General features: G+C 57.2%; 1 protein-coding gene across 1 annotated transcript in view; it reads right to left on the reverse strand.

Annotated features, from left to right (window-relative positions):
* Window positions 1–12,959, reverse strand: part of PTPRE (protein tyrosine phosphatase receptor type E) — a 98,458-nt gene that overhangs the window by 59,868 nt on the left and 25,631 nt on the right. The window contains exon 2 of the mRNA XM_059661727.1: window positions 1,469–1,491. The gene's annotated coding sequence lies outside the window, so the exon portion shown is untranslated. The remainder of the gene's footprint in view (window positions 1–1,468; window positions 1,492–12,959) is intronic.

Genomic DNA, 12,959 nt, shown 5'->3' on the forward strand with positions numbered 1-12,959 from the left:
ACAGCCGAGAGAACTGCTGCCCACGCATGGCCACAGGTCAAGGAGCCGAGAGGCCAGGCGGTCCCAGAGGGGGCGGGTGGCAGGACTGGGTGCGGAGGGGCCGGTGCTGAGCCGAGCGCCCAGGGAGTCAGGTCAGCCCCGGTGAACCATCAGGATCTGCGCCTGCGTTCCGGAAGGAGACGCGTCTGTGGGGCCTGACCCTCAGGAGTGTCACCCCAGCAGGTGGGGACCCCTGCTTTTGATGAGCGTGTTAATATCCCTTCGAACCTGCGTGGATGAGCCGGTACCTCTGGCTTGAGACGCGGAGGCGACCGGGACGGCCGACTCCTTGTAACTGAGTCTCTATCCCACGGATCTCATCCCAGCAAGGACCCTTCTCTCTGGTCCCACGGCTGACACTCGCCCAAGGAGAGGGTGTCATTCAGAACGGTCAGCAGCCAGCGATGATGCGACAGACGGTGGACAACACGACCGGCTCAGAGGCAGCACCGGCAGACTTCCCTGTTCTCTCTCCTGAAATCGCTGACGACAGTTGCCATTCCTTCACGAGAGCAACAGCCCACCGACGAAGAGGCATTTCCTCACCCCAGGAATAGCCATAAGCGTTTCTGCCGACGGAAGAGCACCACGGAAGGCTTGCCCACAAGAGAGACCCGACCAGGGCCAAATAAGGGACCCATTGACCACAGGGTAATTCAGAGCGGAGTTCAGGTACGTCACGCCAGGTGAGGCATTTCAGAAATAAAGATCCCTGGTTGCCCACGTCTGGCTCCCTCACTAAAGGTCTCGCTAAAAGCGAGCGCCCCCTCCACACAGACCTGGTGCCGCCTGCCCATGCGCTGCGGCCGCTGCCACAGCTTTCAGATGCTCTTCCTTCGGTCTCTTGAGGGAACGGAACCCCATTCTGTTGGTTGAGTAGAACAAAAAAAAGATCTGGTGTTTCTTTGTCTAAATACTAAGACATCAAGACCACGCACCGTGGCCTGGACGTCAAAAGGCACACAATCATGTGACAACACCTTTAAAAAACAAACAAACAGAAGTGCAATCCAGAACAGCTCCTTGTCAGCAGTTCTGCCCCCCGCAGAGCATGTGAGGAGCCGTTACCACCGATGCAATTGCGTGCCTGGGCTCCCTAACCGTCATCGAAGGTGCGCCCCCGAGATAAGACAAGGCCCCTTTAAGAGTTGGGACAAGGCAGCGAAAGGAAAGCTTGTGGAGACAGTGTTCTCAACAATACATTTCAGGACACCGAACAGCTGAGCCAGATTTTAAACACACACACACAAAAAAGAAGTGTGATACGAGCCAGTTCGAGCAAGTTAAGGCATAAAATTCAATTATAACACGCTGCCCATATGGCCTTCTTTCTCTAGAAGGGAATGTTTCTCTCACAATGAAACCTCACACGTTTTTTTTTAGGCAGTCGACGCCACATCAGAAATAGTTTTATAAATGTGGTACTCACCCAGGCACAACGCTGGCTATAGTCTGAAAAAGAAAGAGAAAGAAAGTCAGTTTCCTGGTTAAAACGCTCAGCTGCCCCTTCTAGCCACTTCTTTCTCTACATCAGGGGTTGAACGTGCCCATTTTTGCTTCATTGCTCGCGTCTCCCTGAGGCTTTGCATCTTCACCATACGTGCTTTTTGCTGAAATCCTCAGCTTTCAAAACAGTCCTTCCCCAAACTCTCCTGGACTCTCTGGTGGTCGGTTGATGGGGGAGGTGGTGCTGACCGAGGTCTGAAATGCTTGGCCGCTAGCCCCCACGACGCCCCATCCGTCCACTGCTCCTTCTGCAGCTTACAACACCTCCCCCTCCCCAGAGGCATCCCCTCAGCCCACCTTCCCTAGAGACACCCACTTAAAACCTGCTTGGGGTATCCCCTTGCCCCAGTTAATCACCGTTCGGCTTCCTCATTCCCCACTAATTTAACTCTAATGTTCTTTTAAAGACAGTTTTATTGAGATATAATTTACACACCATAAAGTCCCCCCGTTCAAAGTATACAATTCAATGGGTTTTAGCATATTCTTGAGTTTCATAACCATCACCATTGTTTCATTCTACATTTTCTTTTTTTTTTAAAATATATTTTATTGATTTTTACAGAGAGGAAGAGAGAGGGATAGTTAGAAACATCAATGAGAGAGAAACATCGACAAGCTGCCTCCTGCACACCCCCTACTAGGGATGTGCCCGCAACCAAGGTACATGCCCTTGACCAGAATCGAACCTGGGACCTTCCAGTCCGCAGGCCGACGCTCTATCCACTGAGCCAAACCGGTTAGGGCTCATTCTACATTTTCATCATCTCCCCCAAAACCCCCAAGCCTTTTCATTCATAAACTCCCCAGCCCCACTCCCCACCCCAGCCCCTTTTCTCCCTACCCCATGAGCCCTGGCAACCACAGATCTACTTGCTGGCTATGGATGCGCCTATTCAGGACATCTATAATAATAAAAGCGTAATATGCTAATTAGACTGGACGTCCTTCCGGACAGCCTTCCGGACGAAGCAGGGGCTGCAAGGGGAGTCCAGGTCCTGGAGGGAAGCCCGGGTCCTGGGTGCCAGAGGGAAGCCGGTGCTGGCAGCCGGGGGAAGGAAGGCCTCCTCATGCACGAATTGCGTGCACCGGGCCTCTAGTTTCATATAAATGGGATCCCGCAATGTGACACGTTCGGCTGGCTGCTTTCCCTTAGTACACTGCAGGCTGTCCCAGCACTTCCTTCCTTCACATGGGTGAGTACGAGTCCCTTGCGTGAGGAGACCACATCTGGTTTATCCATTCCTCAGGTGACAGACACAACTCCCTTGTTCTTGTGTGAGTGGCCAGGGTGGCACTGCGCCTGCTCTGAGCCTATGGCTGGAGACGTGCTCGGCTGTCATCGCACACGTGCACTGGGAGACAATGAAACTGATCGTCACTGGTTTTAAATGTCTAGTGCAGTACATGGATTTTCCCACCAAAACAGGCCACTTCTTATCTTAGCCATGGCCAGGCCACATTATTTCAAAGCAAAGACAAGAAAGACTCTACACAATGGTCACAGGTTCTATTAACTGAAAAGCTGACCCGTGAAATAGGTTTAGGGTGAAAGAAGCAAAAGTAACAGTTCTGGTTACTAAGGAATTTTAAACCTACTTGGGCAAATGCACAGCTAACATTATTCTTTTTTTAAAAATATATATTTTATTGATTTTTTTACAGAGAGGAAGGGAGAGAGATAGAGAGTTAGAAACATCAACGAGAGAGAAACATCGATCAGCTGCATCCTGCACATCTCCCACTGGGGATGTGCCCGCAACCCAGGTACATGCCCTTGACCGGAATCGAACCTGGGACCCTTCAGTCCGCAGGCCGACGCTCTATCCACTGAGCCACACTGATTCGGGCAGCTAACATTATTCTGAATGGGGAAGACTGAATGTCCCCGCCCCCACCTCCACTACTGGGAATAAGGCAAAGATATCCACTTTCTCTGCTCATATTTAACATTGCACTGGAAGTCCTAGTCAATGCAATAAGGCAGGACAAATAAATAAAAGACAGAGACATTGGAAAGAAAAAAACAATACTACTTTAATTCTCAAATGGCATGAATGCCTACATAGAAAATTCCACCAAAGCTACAAAAAAGCAACTGGGCATCTATCTGTGGAGTAACATGAAGTCACAGGTTTCCCAGCATGCAATGGAGCCCAGGGTAACACAGCAAGTGGCCAGAAGGTGAGGGGCACGGTGGTGACCACTGGAGGAGGGAGAACTGCTTTTTTGTAAGAATAACTTATTACAGAGCCTACCCCTACCGACCCCCCAGAAAGAATCCGGGAAGATGCTGGAGAGAGTGGCTTGTGGTGTCTGCCTGGGACCAAGCATGGGACAAGGCAGGAGCGGAAGGAGCCCTTCCTATTTCCGGATCCTTAGAAAAGCTAAAAACGACCTTCCACACAACACAACGCCGAGTCACGTCAGCATGGAATGCTGAGTCATGTTAGCATGCAAGAAGACCAGTGGGAGGCAGAAGCCTGTCACATGCAGAAGTAGGGCTGCAGGCTCGAATTAAGCCAGACTGCAAACCCCAAGGAACACCCCAGTCGCGCGAGACCCAGATGGGCATCCTGTCCACGGCCGGCTAAATGGAGGAACGAGCACCATCAAGCCCATCGCCATCAAACACAACCCATACTTTTCAATTAAACCTCGAACTCATGCTGCGCTGTTTCCATTCTCTCTCTTTTTTATTGAAGGTAGTGGGGTGACATTGGCGAATAAAATTACATAGGTTTCAGGGGTACAGTTCCATAACACGTCATCTGCACACAGTGCTGTGTGTCCACCACCCCACACCACGTCTCCTTCCATCCCCACGCAAGCCTCCCTTTGCCCTCTTCTACCTCCCCACCCCCGGTTTATTTTGTTAAACAACGTGAGGATACACGGAACCGCGGGCTCTACAAATAGATCACACATGGTATGGGCTTGGGGCTCACACATGTCAGCGTGAAACCACAAGCGGCAGCTTCTCTCAGTGGAGAAGTCGAGAAAAACCACCAGGCAGAGGACCCTCTCACGCCAGCCAGGCCCTGGTGCAGATGGCTGCACACCATGGAGCGAGACGTTGAAAAAGGAGAAATGAGCACATTCCGAAATGGGGGAGGGGAGGGAGGGCCCCGGGGACACACGGCTCTTGGAGGGGGAGGGGTGGCACTGAGGTGCTTGCACAGTGTCCTTCCGCAACGGAGAGGTCCCTGGTGTTACTGGGGCAGCACCGTCCTCCAAAAATGGGAAGCAGAGAAGCTATTAGACTGATGGTCGGTCAAGTGTCTCGGCGGCCGCTGATGTTGTCTCGCCCACGGCGCACAGCCCACAGCCCACGCTGGTTGAGTCCCATTTTTTAAAATTTTATTTTTATGTTTTAAATATATTTTTTATTGATCTCAGAGAGAAAGGGAGAGGGAGCCAGAAACATCAATGATGAGAGAGAATCATTGATCAGCTGCTTCCTGCACATCCCACACTGGGCATCGAGCCCACAACCTGGGCCTGTGCCCTGACTGGGAATCGAACCGTGACCTCCTGGTTCATAGGTCAACGCTCAACCACTGAGCCGCGCCGGCTGGAAAAGTTGAGTCCCATCTTGAAGATAAGACTGAGACTTGATCAGTGTCGCACAGAGCAAGGCAATGGGCAGCGGGGACCCTAGGGCGGGGTTGCTGAGACCCCGCGTGGCTGGGCTGAACGGGGGAGTCCACGAGGGAATCCAGCCCACACGGCCGTGACAGTTGTCCGTCTCCTTTCCCCTAAGAGAAGTCCCCTGTCATTCTCCAGCTTCGTGGTGGGGCACAGCCTGTTCAGGGCGACGTTGCCCCTGGAGAACTCCTAACTCTAGAAAGGGCTCCCCTGTGGTCTGTGCGCCAGAAAGATCTGGAAAGGCCCAGGCGGGCCACACACTTCCTGTGGAGGTGGTGAGTGGGCGGGAGTGGCCTGGCTCACAGAGGCCTGGGCCAGCTGGCTGCGGAGGTCTGGCCGGCACACAGGCACCATCACTGGCTACCAGAGACCAGACTCGGGAGGATGCCCAGCTGCACCATAGAGAGGTGGTGCGAGGGCACAGAGCAGGGGAAATCCACCCTGGGGGCCGGGAGGCCAGGCCAGGGGGTGGCTGGGGGTGGCTGGGGGCGGGGAGGCCAGGCCAGGCAGTGGCTGGGGGTGGCCGGGGGCAGGGAGGCCAGGCCAGGGGGTGGCTGGGGTGGTGCTCCTACAGGAAGTGGCCTCGCTGCAGGGTCTGGTCCGGATCCCTCACCAGATAAGGAGAGGCCACATCACTGTGAGGCCCAGCCTTGCAAAGAACAAAACCCGACTCCAGCACCTAGACTCACCCGCCGGAACTGCTCCACCCGCGCCGAGCTGTCATTTTATAACATACACACAGGGCCATCAACACCAGAGAGAAATGGCCATGAGCATGGAACAGGGCCTGGCCCGGGAGGCGTCCGGAGCCCTGGGCTGACGGGTGAATGACGTCATGGTGCCGTCAACTGGGAGCAAATATGCTGTGACTCCGAACCTGCTGCTGCCCAAACACGCCCGAGGACCATTCTCTCCTTCCGGCCGATTCTCTGCATCTCAGTCACCCTCAAGGTCGGCGCCCGTAGGGAGGGCCCTGGTGACCCAGCCTGAACACACCTGAGTGTCTCCACCGCCTGGGCCGAGCAGGAGAGAGGTGGGCTAGAGGAGCAACTCAGGTGGCAGCGACCTCACCCAGGTACTGCTCTGTCTGCAGGCCCTGTGCCTGCTTGCTGACCTGGGCCAGCGCCTTGATCACACTCTACCTGACACTGTCTCTCCTCGCCCTGCCTGGGTGAATGGGGCCGAGCGGGAGCGTTTCTGGAGAGCAAGGCCTGCTTCACTCCTCCCACTGGGGTCACGCAGTGAAAGGTCCCCAGGACGGGCTTTTAGGGCGCATGATGCTCAAGTAATTATTCAGGAGGCCCAGTATTCCCCTGCACCCAGAATGAGAGGAAACTCACATCGTGCTTCTTAATTTAGAAATAACCACCGATGCTGTTCATTAAAATGCCAGTTACCACCAACCCTGGACAAATGGCGAAGGGGCGAGTCTGACCTGCCTCAATGTTTTGGCTTAACGATTCCCTCCACCTAACGGCTGGTCGGACCGATCAGTTCTCTGCTAAGAATCTGTGTTAGATGCAGGAAGAGGAGGCTGGTTCTAAAACGGGGGGTGGTGGGGGGCGGCGGGGGGACCGGCCTGAGCATCACCTGAAGTCACCTGTGCCTGAAAGAGAAAAGCCAAGTGTCTCCACTGAGCAGGGAGCTCACGGGGAAAGGTGAGCCGGGGCGCACGCATCACTGAGCTGTGCACAGACGTGGCCCCAGGCTTTGTGGCGGGTTCAGCCCCTGGTAGGGGCGCGTGAGGAAGGCAACTGAGTAACAGATGGATGTTTCTGTCTTTCTCTCTCTCTCTAAGAAAAACAAATAAACACACATCCTCAGATGAGGATTAAAATAATAATAATAATAATAATAATAATAATAATAATAATAAAAAAAAGAAGTGTCCACAGGTGGACAAGTGCCCATCCTCCTGCCGCTGGCCTTGTCCTGCTCTCTTCTCCACCAGGGGGAACGCTGGAAGGCACTGGGAACAAAACCGCGTTACAGCACAAACATGCGGCCCCGTCGGGGCAGGCCCCAGCCACAGGCACGCGATGTCTGCTGGCGGTCTGGCCGTCCACCTGCAAAGGTCAGCCGTGCTCTTCCCGGGGGGGCGGGGGAGGGGAGGGGCGGTGCGCTCCGCATTCTCAAGGAAAATGGTTTTCTTTCTTTTTTTTCTAATCCTCACCTGGGACTATTTTCCATTGATTTTTAGAGAGAGTGGAAGGGAAGGGGAGAGGCACGGAGACAGAAACATCAATGTGAGAGGGAGGCATCGATTGGCTGCCTCCCGCACACACCCTGAAAACCCGGGGCCCTTCAGTCGAAAAGCTAACGCTCTAACCACTGAGCAAACTGACCAGGGCTGTTTTCTTTCTTCACAAGTCAAGGAATCATCTTAGAATGTGCGGATTTGAGCAGCTTCCACAGCCTGCATCATCCCAGGCATTTGGGTCAACCAACATGCAGATGTCAGAGGGGGCGGGCGTGGGTCTCAGATTCGGGGGGGGGGCACCCCAGGTCCTCACCTGCCTCAGGTTGGCCAGGAGTCTGCCCAGTAATCCAAGTCCGAGGGAGCGAGGAAGGCAAGCAGTGGGTGCTCCCCAAGCCAGAGCCCTGCCCGCTGCCCCCGCGGCAGGCTGTGACCTTGCTAGCTGGTGACCTCGGGCAGGCCCGGCATCCTCCCTGGACTCCAGTGGCCCCTGCACAAGAGGTCACGGGCAGCTTCAGAGGTTGATCCGAGGACACAGTGTGTGTGAAGGAGCCTGTGAACTCGGAAGGTGAGTCTCTGAACCCAGGCGAGGGGCGGGCGTGGCGGGAGGCGGGGGGGAGCCACGTGCCCAGGAGCCAGAGCGGCACTGACGGTGCCGGGCGCCACACTGGCCACACTGCAGCCAGGGGCCCATCTTCCCATGATGACCTTTCCTTTCCTGGATGGGAATGCGTGATACCTGAGGGTCTGAGCCTGTCACGCGTCCTCACTGAGGTCAAGTCAGGGAGGACATGCAGTTACAGCGAAGCAGAAAGAATGCTGGGAAACTGTGATGCCGAGGAGATCAATCCACGGACGTGGGCGCCAGGACCTGAAGCCAGCTGCCCGAGTCACGCGGTCAGTAAGGGGCGGAGCTGGAAACCGCAGCAGCCGACCCCACGCTCTCAGGAGATGACGCCCAGACGTTAGCGGGCCCTGTGCTCTGGTCAGGAATCACTTCCTGGGAGACAGGCTGCGTGGGGAGCAGCCCCGGGCCATGGAAAAGGGGGTGTCGTGGCCCAGCGCCCAGCGGAAGGACACTGGCCGGGATGCTCCCTCACCCACATGCTCCCGTGGTCACCACGCACCTCCTCCTAAAAAGCCAACCGTTTACCTAACGTCACAGCCGAGGACACAATATCCCATCTTCCTGCCTCACCCTCAGCTGGGATCTAAGATTCACCAGCAAATTCCAGGACTAGAAAGACTCCTTGAACACAGGCCGGGTCTCCCAAAGGTGGGAGCTCCGGAAGTGGAATCCGGGAACCGGCCTGGAGCTGAAGGCCGCGCCTGCACTTGACAGGAGTCCCCAGGGTCACTGATGCACCCTCCTGGGGTCCCCGGCCATCCCATGGGGTCCCCGGCCATCCCGTGGGGTCCCCGACCAGCCGGCACCAGCCACGCCCTCCTGACCTGCACTGTGGAGAGCGGGGAGTCTCATCCAAGAGCAGCCACGTGTCTGCCAGACCCCTTCCATTTAAACTAAACCGGCCTGTCCGGTGGCTCCGGGGTTGAGCATCGACCCCTGAACCAGGAGGTCACTGGTTCCAGTCCCGGTCAGGGCACAGGTGCAGGTTGCAGGCACCATCCCCAGTGTGGGGCGTGCAGGAGGCAGCTGATCCATGCTGCTCTCTCATCCCTGTTTCTATCTCTCCCTCTCCCTTCCTCTCTCTCTGAAATCAATAAAAACATATTTTAAACTAAACCAGGAACTGTGTTTCTGGAGTTTCCCAGGAACCACCCTGAGAGTAGAAGCGGCCACCACAGGCTCGGCAGGTACCTCCCTACCGGGTGCTCCTTTGATCAAAGGTGCCCACAGCAGGCCCTGGGCTACCGCGCAGGGCCGGTGGCGAACCCCAGGCGCAGCACCTCGCCGAGCTCTGAGAGTGCGAGCTCAGCACCGCCCTCCTCACCGGGAGGGGCAGACGGAGCTCTGAGCACGGGGCGATGTCCCCACGTCTCATGTCCAGCCTCGTCCTCAACTGCAGGCTGTGACCGTGAGACCCGCGCTCCCGACAGCCCCTCGTCCTGGGCTGGACAGTCTGTGCCTGAGACCCGCTGCGCAGACACGTCCGTGGGGGGCGGGGGGGGCGTGCCCACCTGTGCCCACGCGCCAGCCTCGCAACGATCTCAACATCCGGCTTCCGTTGGAAACGCGTCCAGATTCTGGAGTTTCGGGCCGAGGGAGAGGGACAGCCACACCTGCCTGACCCAGGTGTGGGGCGGGCTCCTGGCTCCGGACCCCATGGCCCTGAGCCCTGGGGCAAAGGCCGTGCACAGGACCCAGAGCACCGATGACGTGTGGCACCAGCTCCCGACCAAACGACCGACCAGTTTACACTCACGGATTCTCCAGACGGCAGGGAGGACCGCCCGCCTCACCTCGCCTTTCTAGATGCCAGCGCCAAGAATGCACGCGACGCCAGCTCATCTGTTATCTCCTCCATCCACGCAGAGGCCCTGGGGAGGCCAGAGTCACACACACACACACACACACACACACACACACACACACACACACACACACGGCAGCCAGGAGCGCTGAGCGGCACGCGAGGGACCCGTCATCACTGCAGACGTCCCGCCGTCTGCTTTGTGCTCTTCCGGTGAGAGGTCCCCTGGCAAAGGTGGTGAAGGACACGCAGAAGAGGCTCCACCCCGAGCCAGGGCACTGCTGCCCACCTTCAACCCGACTGCCTCCTGCGGGGGCACTTCTCAGTCAGGGGATGAGAACTGCTGTGCAGCCCGGCTCGGTAGCTCAGCTGCTCAGAGCAGTCCTGACGCACCACGGTTGCGGGTTCGATCCCCGGCCAGGGCACATACAGGAACCAATCGATGAATGGTAAGTAGGTGGACCAACCCATCGATGCTTCTCTCTCTCTCTCTCTCTCTCTCTCTCTCTCTCTCTCTCAGATCAATCAATAAATAATAATTTGGGGGAAAAACCCGCTGTGGAGACGGAAAGGCGGCTCTCCGTCTTTCAGGGGAAACGCATCCTTGCAAACCTGCCGGCTGAGCCCCTCAGGCCTTCACAATAGAGCACCGTCTGCGCCAGCGAAGCTTCCGGTTCCTGGAGGCTGGGCCGCCCTCTCCATCACAATGCAGCCCTGTGTGTGCATCCCGCCCGCCAGCCAGGAAGCGGGGCCCAACCTCAGGCACAATGGCCCTCGCAGCTTATCTGGGGGAAATGGAGCGGAGCGGGCAGCATCGAATGGCCACTGTGCGAGGTGCTTCCCCCCAAAACCTGCCCTGGCGGCTGCAGCCCCCCAGCACTTGTTTTTCAGGCCCACAGAGTGGAAGCCATGACAGAGGGGGGTCAGGCCTGGGGGACCCCGCACCTGTATGAAAGCAGCATCCAGACCAAACCTGCCTGGATGACCAACCGCCCGGATACAAGGCAGCCTCCCTCCCCTCCCCGCGCGTGTGGTGCAGAGCAGGGTTATCCAGGTGGCACCATGGCCCGTCCGCCTGCAGGACACACAGGGTGGATGCCCCCTGCCCTGGGCACGGGGTCAGAGGCGGGGCTCTGGGTGCCAGGGTAAGAAGCCTGTTGTTTAGGCCCTGGGGCTGGAGGGTCTCCTCTGGGGGCCACCACAGAAGAGGACGTCGGAATGCCCCCTTCCCCGCGGCCCCCAAACGGACAGCGGCTTCCTCTCCTCATGGCGCCCACTTGTTCGGCACACCCCAGCCACACAGAACCGAACTGCCCCGTGGCAGTCACGGTTACGAGGGATTTTAAACGACTGATTTACACGGCAATGCTTCCTGAACATGCGGCATGTGGGCTGGTCCTGGTCTGAGTGGGGCCGCTGAGGACTGGCCGCTGAGATAACCCTGACCCGCACAGGGACACACACGCATCCCTAGCGCATCCCGGCCCCGGGCAGCGAGGCCGCTGTGCGTGCACACAGCGCCCTGGACCTGGGGGTGCACACAGCACCCTGTACTTGGAGCGGGGGGGGGGGGGTGCGGAAAACATCAAACCGACGTCACTCTCTCCATGATTCCGTTGTCGTCACTTCCAAAGCAGGCGAAGCGAACGTGTGGTGCCAGAAGTGGGGGGGTCCCCCTGGAGGGTCAGGGCGGGGGCTCGGGGAGAGGCCACCGGGGGCTGGAGCTGGGGGTCCCTGCACTCCTAGGCTCCTCCGCACTCAGGAGCTGCATGCGCTTTATGGCACGTCTGCTTCAACTTGATCTACTCGTTTGGATCATTGCTGGTACCGCTTTTATTTTTTATGTTTCTATTGATTTTAGAGAGAGAGGAAGAGAGGAGGAGAGAGAGAGAGACCCCTGCTCAGCGGGTCGTCTGCAGACCACCTGGGGACCAGTGACCAGGCAGGGACGCCCGGGGGGCTGGGAGGAGGGCAGTGCAGACCAAGGGGCCAGAGCAGAGAAAAGGGAGAGCCCCGTGTCCAGGGCTGGCCCACCACCAGTGAGGACGGTGTTCCCTGTCCCGGGGTCCCCAGGGTGAGGTGAGAGATGGCCAGACCCCAAGCCAGCCAAGGTCTGCATGCCCTGCAGTGGGTGTCGGCTCAGCCTCTGCCCCCCGATGGGGTGGTGTCCCCCCCGCCCCCTGTCCCCGCTTAGCCCACATCGAGGCAGTTTTGTCATTTAATTTCTGGCCACTGCAATACATGCGCATTTGTGCTTTAGGTAACTGTAGAGGAATCCAGAACGCAGCCACATGTGTGTTTGTTTTGGTGGAAAGTGTAACAGGAAGGCAGCGGGGAGCCGAGACTGCGCCCTAAGTTAAGGTCTGTGAGCACTCCCGGTGCGGAGCTGGCACCCTCCCTCTGCAAACGCCCGCCCAGCAAGGAGTCGGAGAACATGTTCATCGCAGACAAGCCCGCATCCCGGCGGAGAGGACGCGCTGCTTCTTTTTTTATTTATTTATTTATTTATTTAGAGAGGGAGTGGGAGGGGGAGAGACCGAGAGAGACACTTGGATCGGCTGCCTTCTGCATGCCTCGCCCAGGACCAGGGATCGAGCCTGCAACCAACGTATGTGCCCTTGCCCTTGACTGGAATCGAACCCGGGACCCTTCAGTCCACGGCCGAAGCTCTAGCCACTGAGCCAAATGGGCCAGGGCCATCCACACTTCTCGCACATTTCCACAGGGTGCAAATCCACTTAAGGGCTTAAAATAGCCACAGAAAGGAAGGGGGGGGGCGTGCTCTGTTAGTCACCATGGGGATTACTGATTGAAGCGCTTCCCGTGTGTGTGTGTGTGTGTGTGTGTGTGTGTGTGTGTGAAGGGTCCCCTCCTGGCTCCGACATTTAGGGTATAACCTCAGGGAGGCAGCATCCACTTCCTGCCACTGGATGATGATAAAACGTCAGAACGGAAGTTCCAATTTCAGAAGCTCCGTAGGAGTGACACCCACATCGTGTGGAGGTGACACACCCACCACGGAATCCACTCTGAACCGAAACCCAGAATCAGGCGCACGACCTCCCAAGGGTCCCAAGAAACAGGGGGGGGGGGAGGGCGGGGGCGGTGCTGAGGCCACAGGCTCCCCAGGCTTCTGG

Source organism: Myotis daubentonii, chromosome 13 (genome assembly GCF_963259705.1).
Source record: "Myotis daubentonii chromosome 13, mMyoDau2.1, whole genome shotgun sequence".
In the NCBI taxonomy this organism is placed as follows: domain Eukaryota; kingdom Metazoa; phylum Chordata; class Mammalia; order Chiroptera; family Vespertilionidae; genus Myotis; species Myotis daubentonii.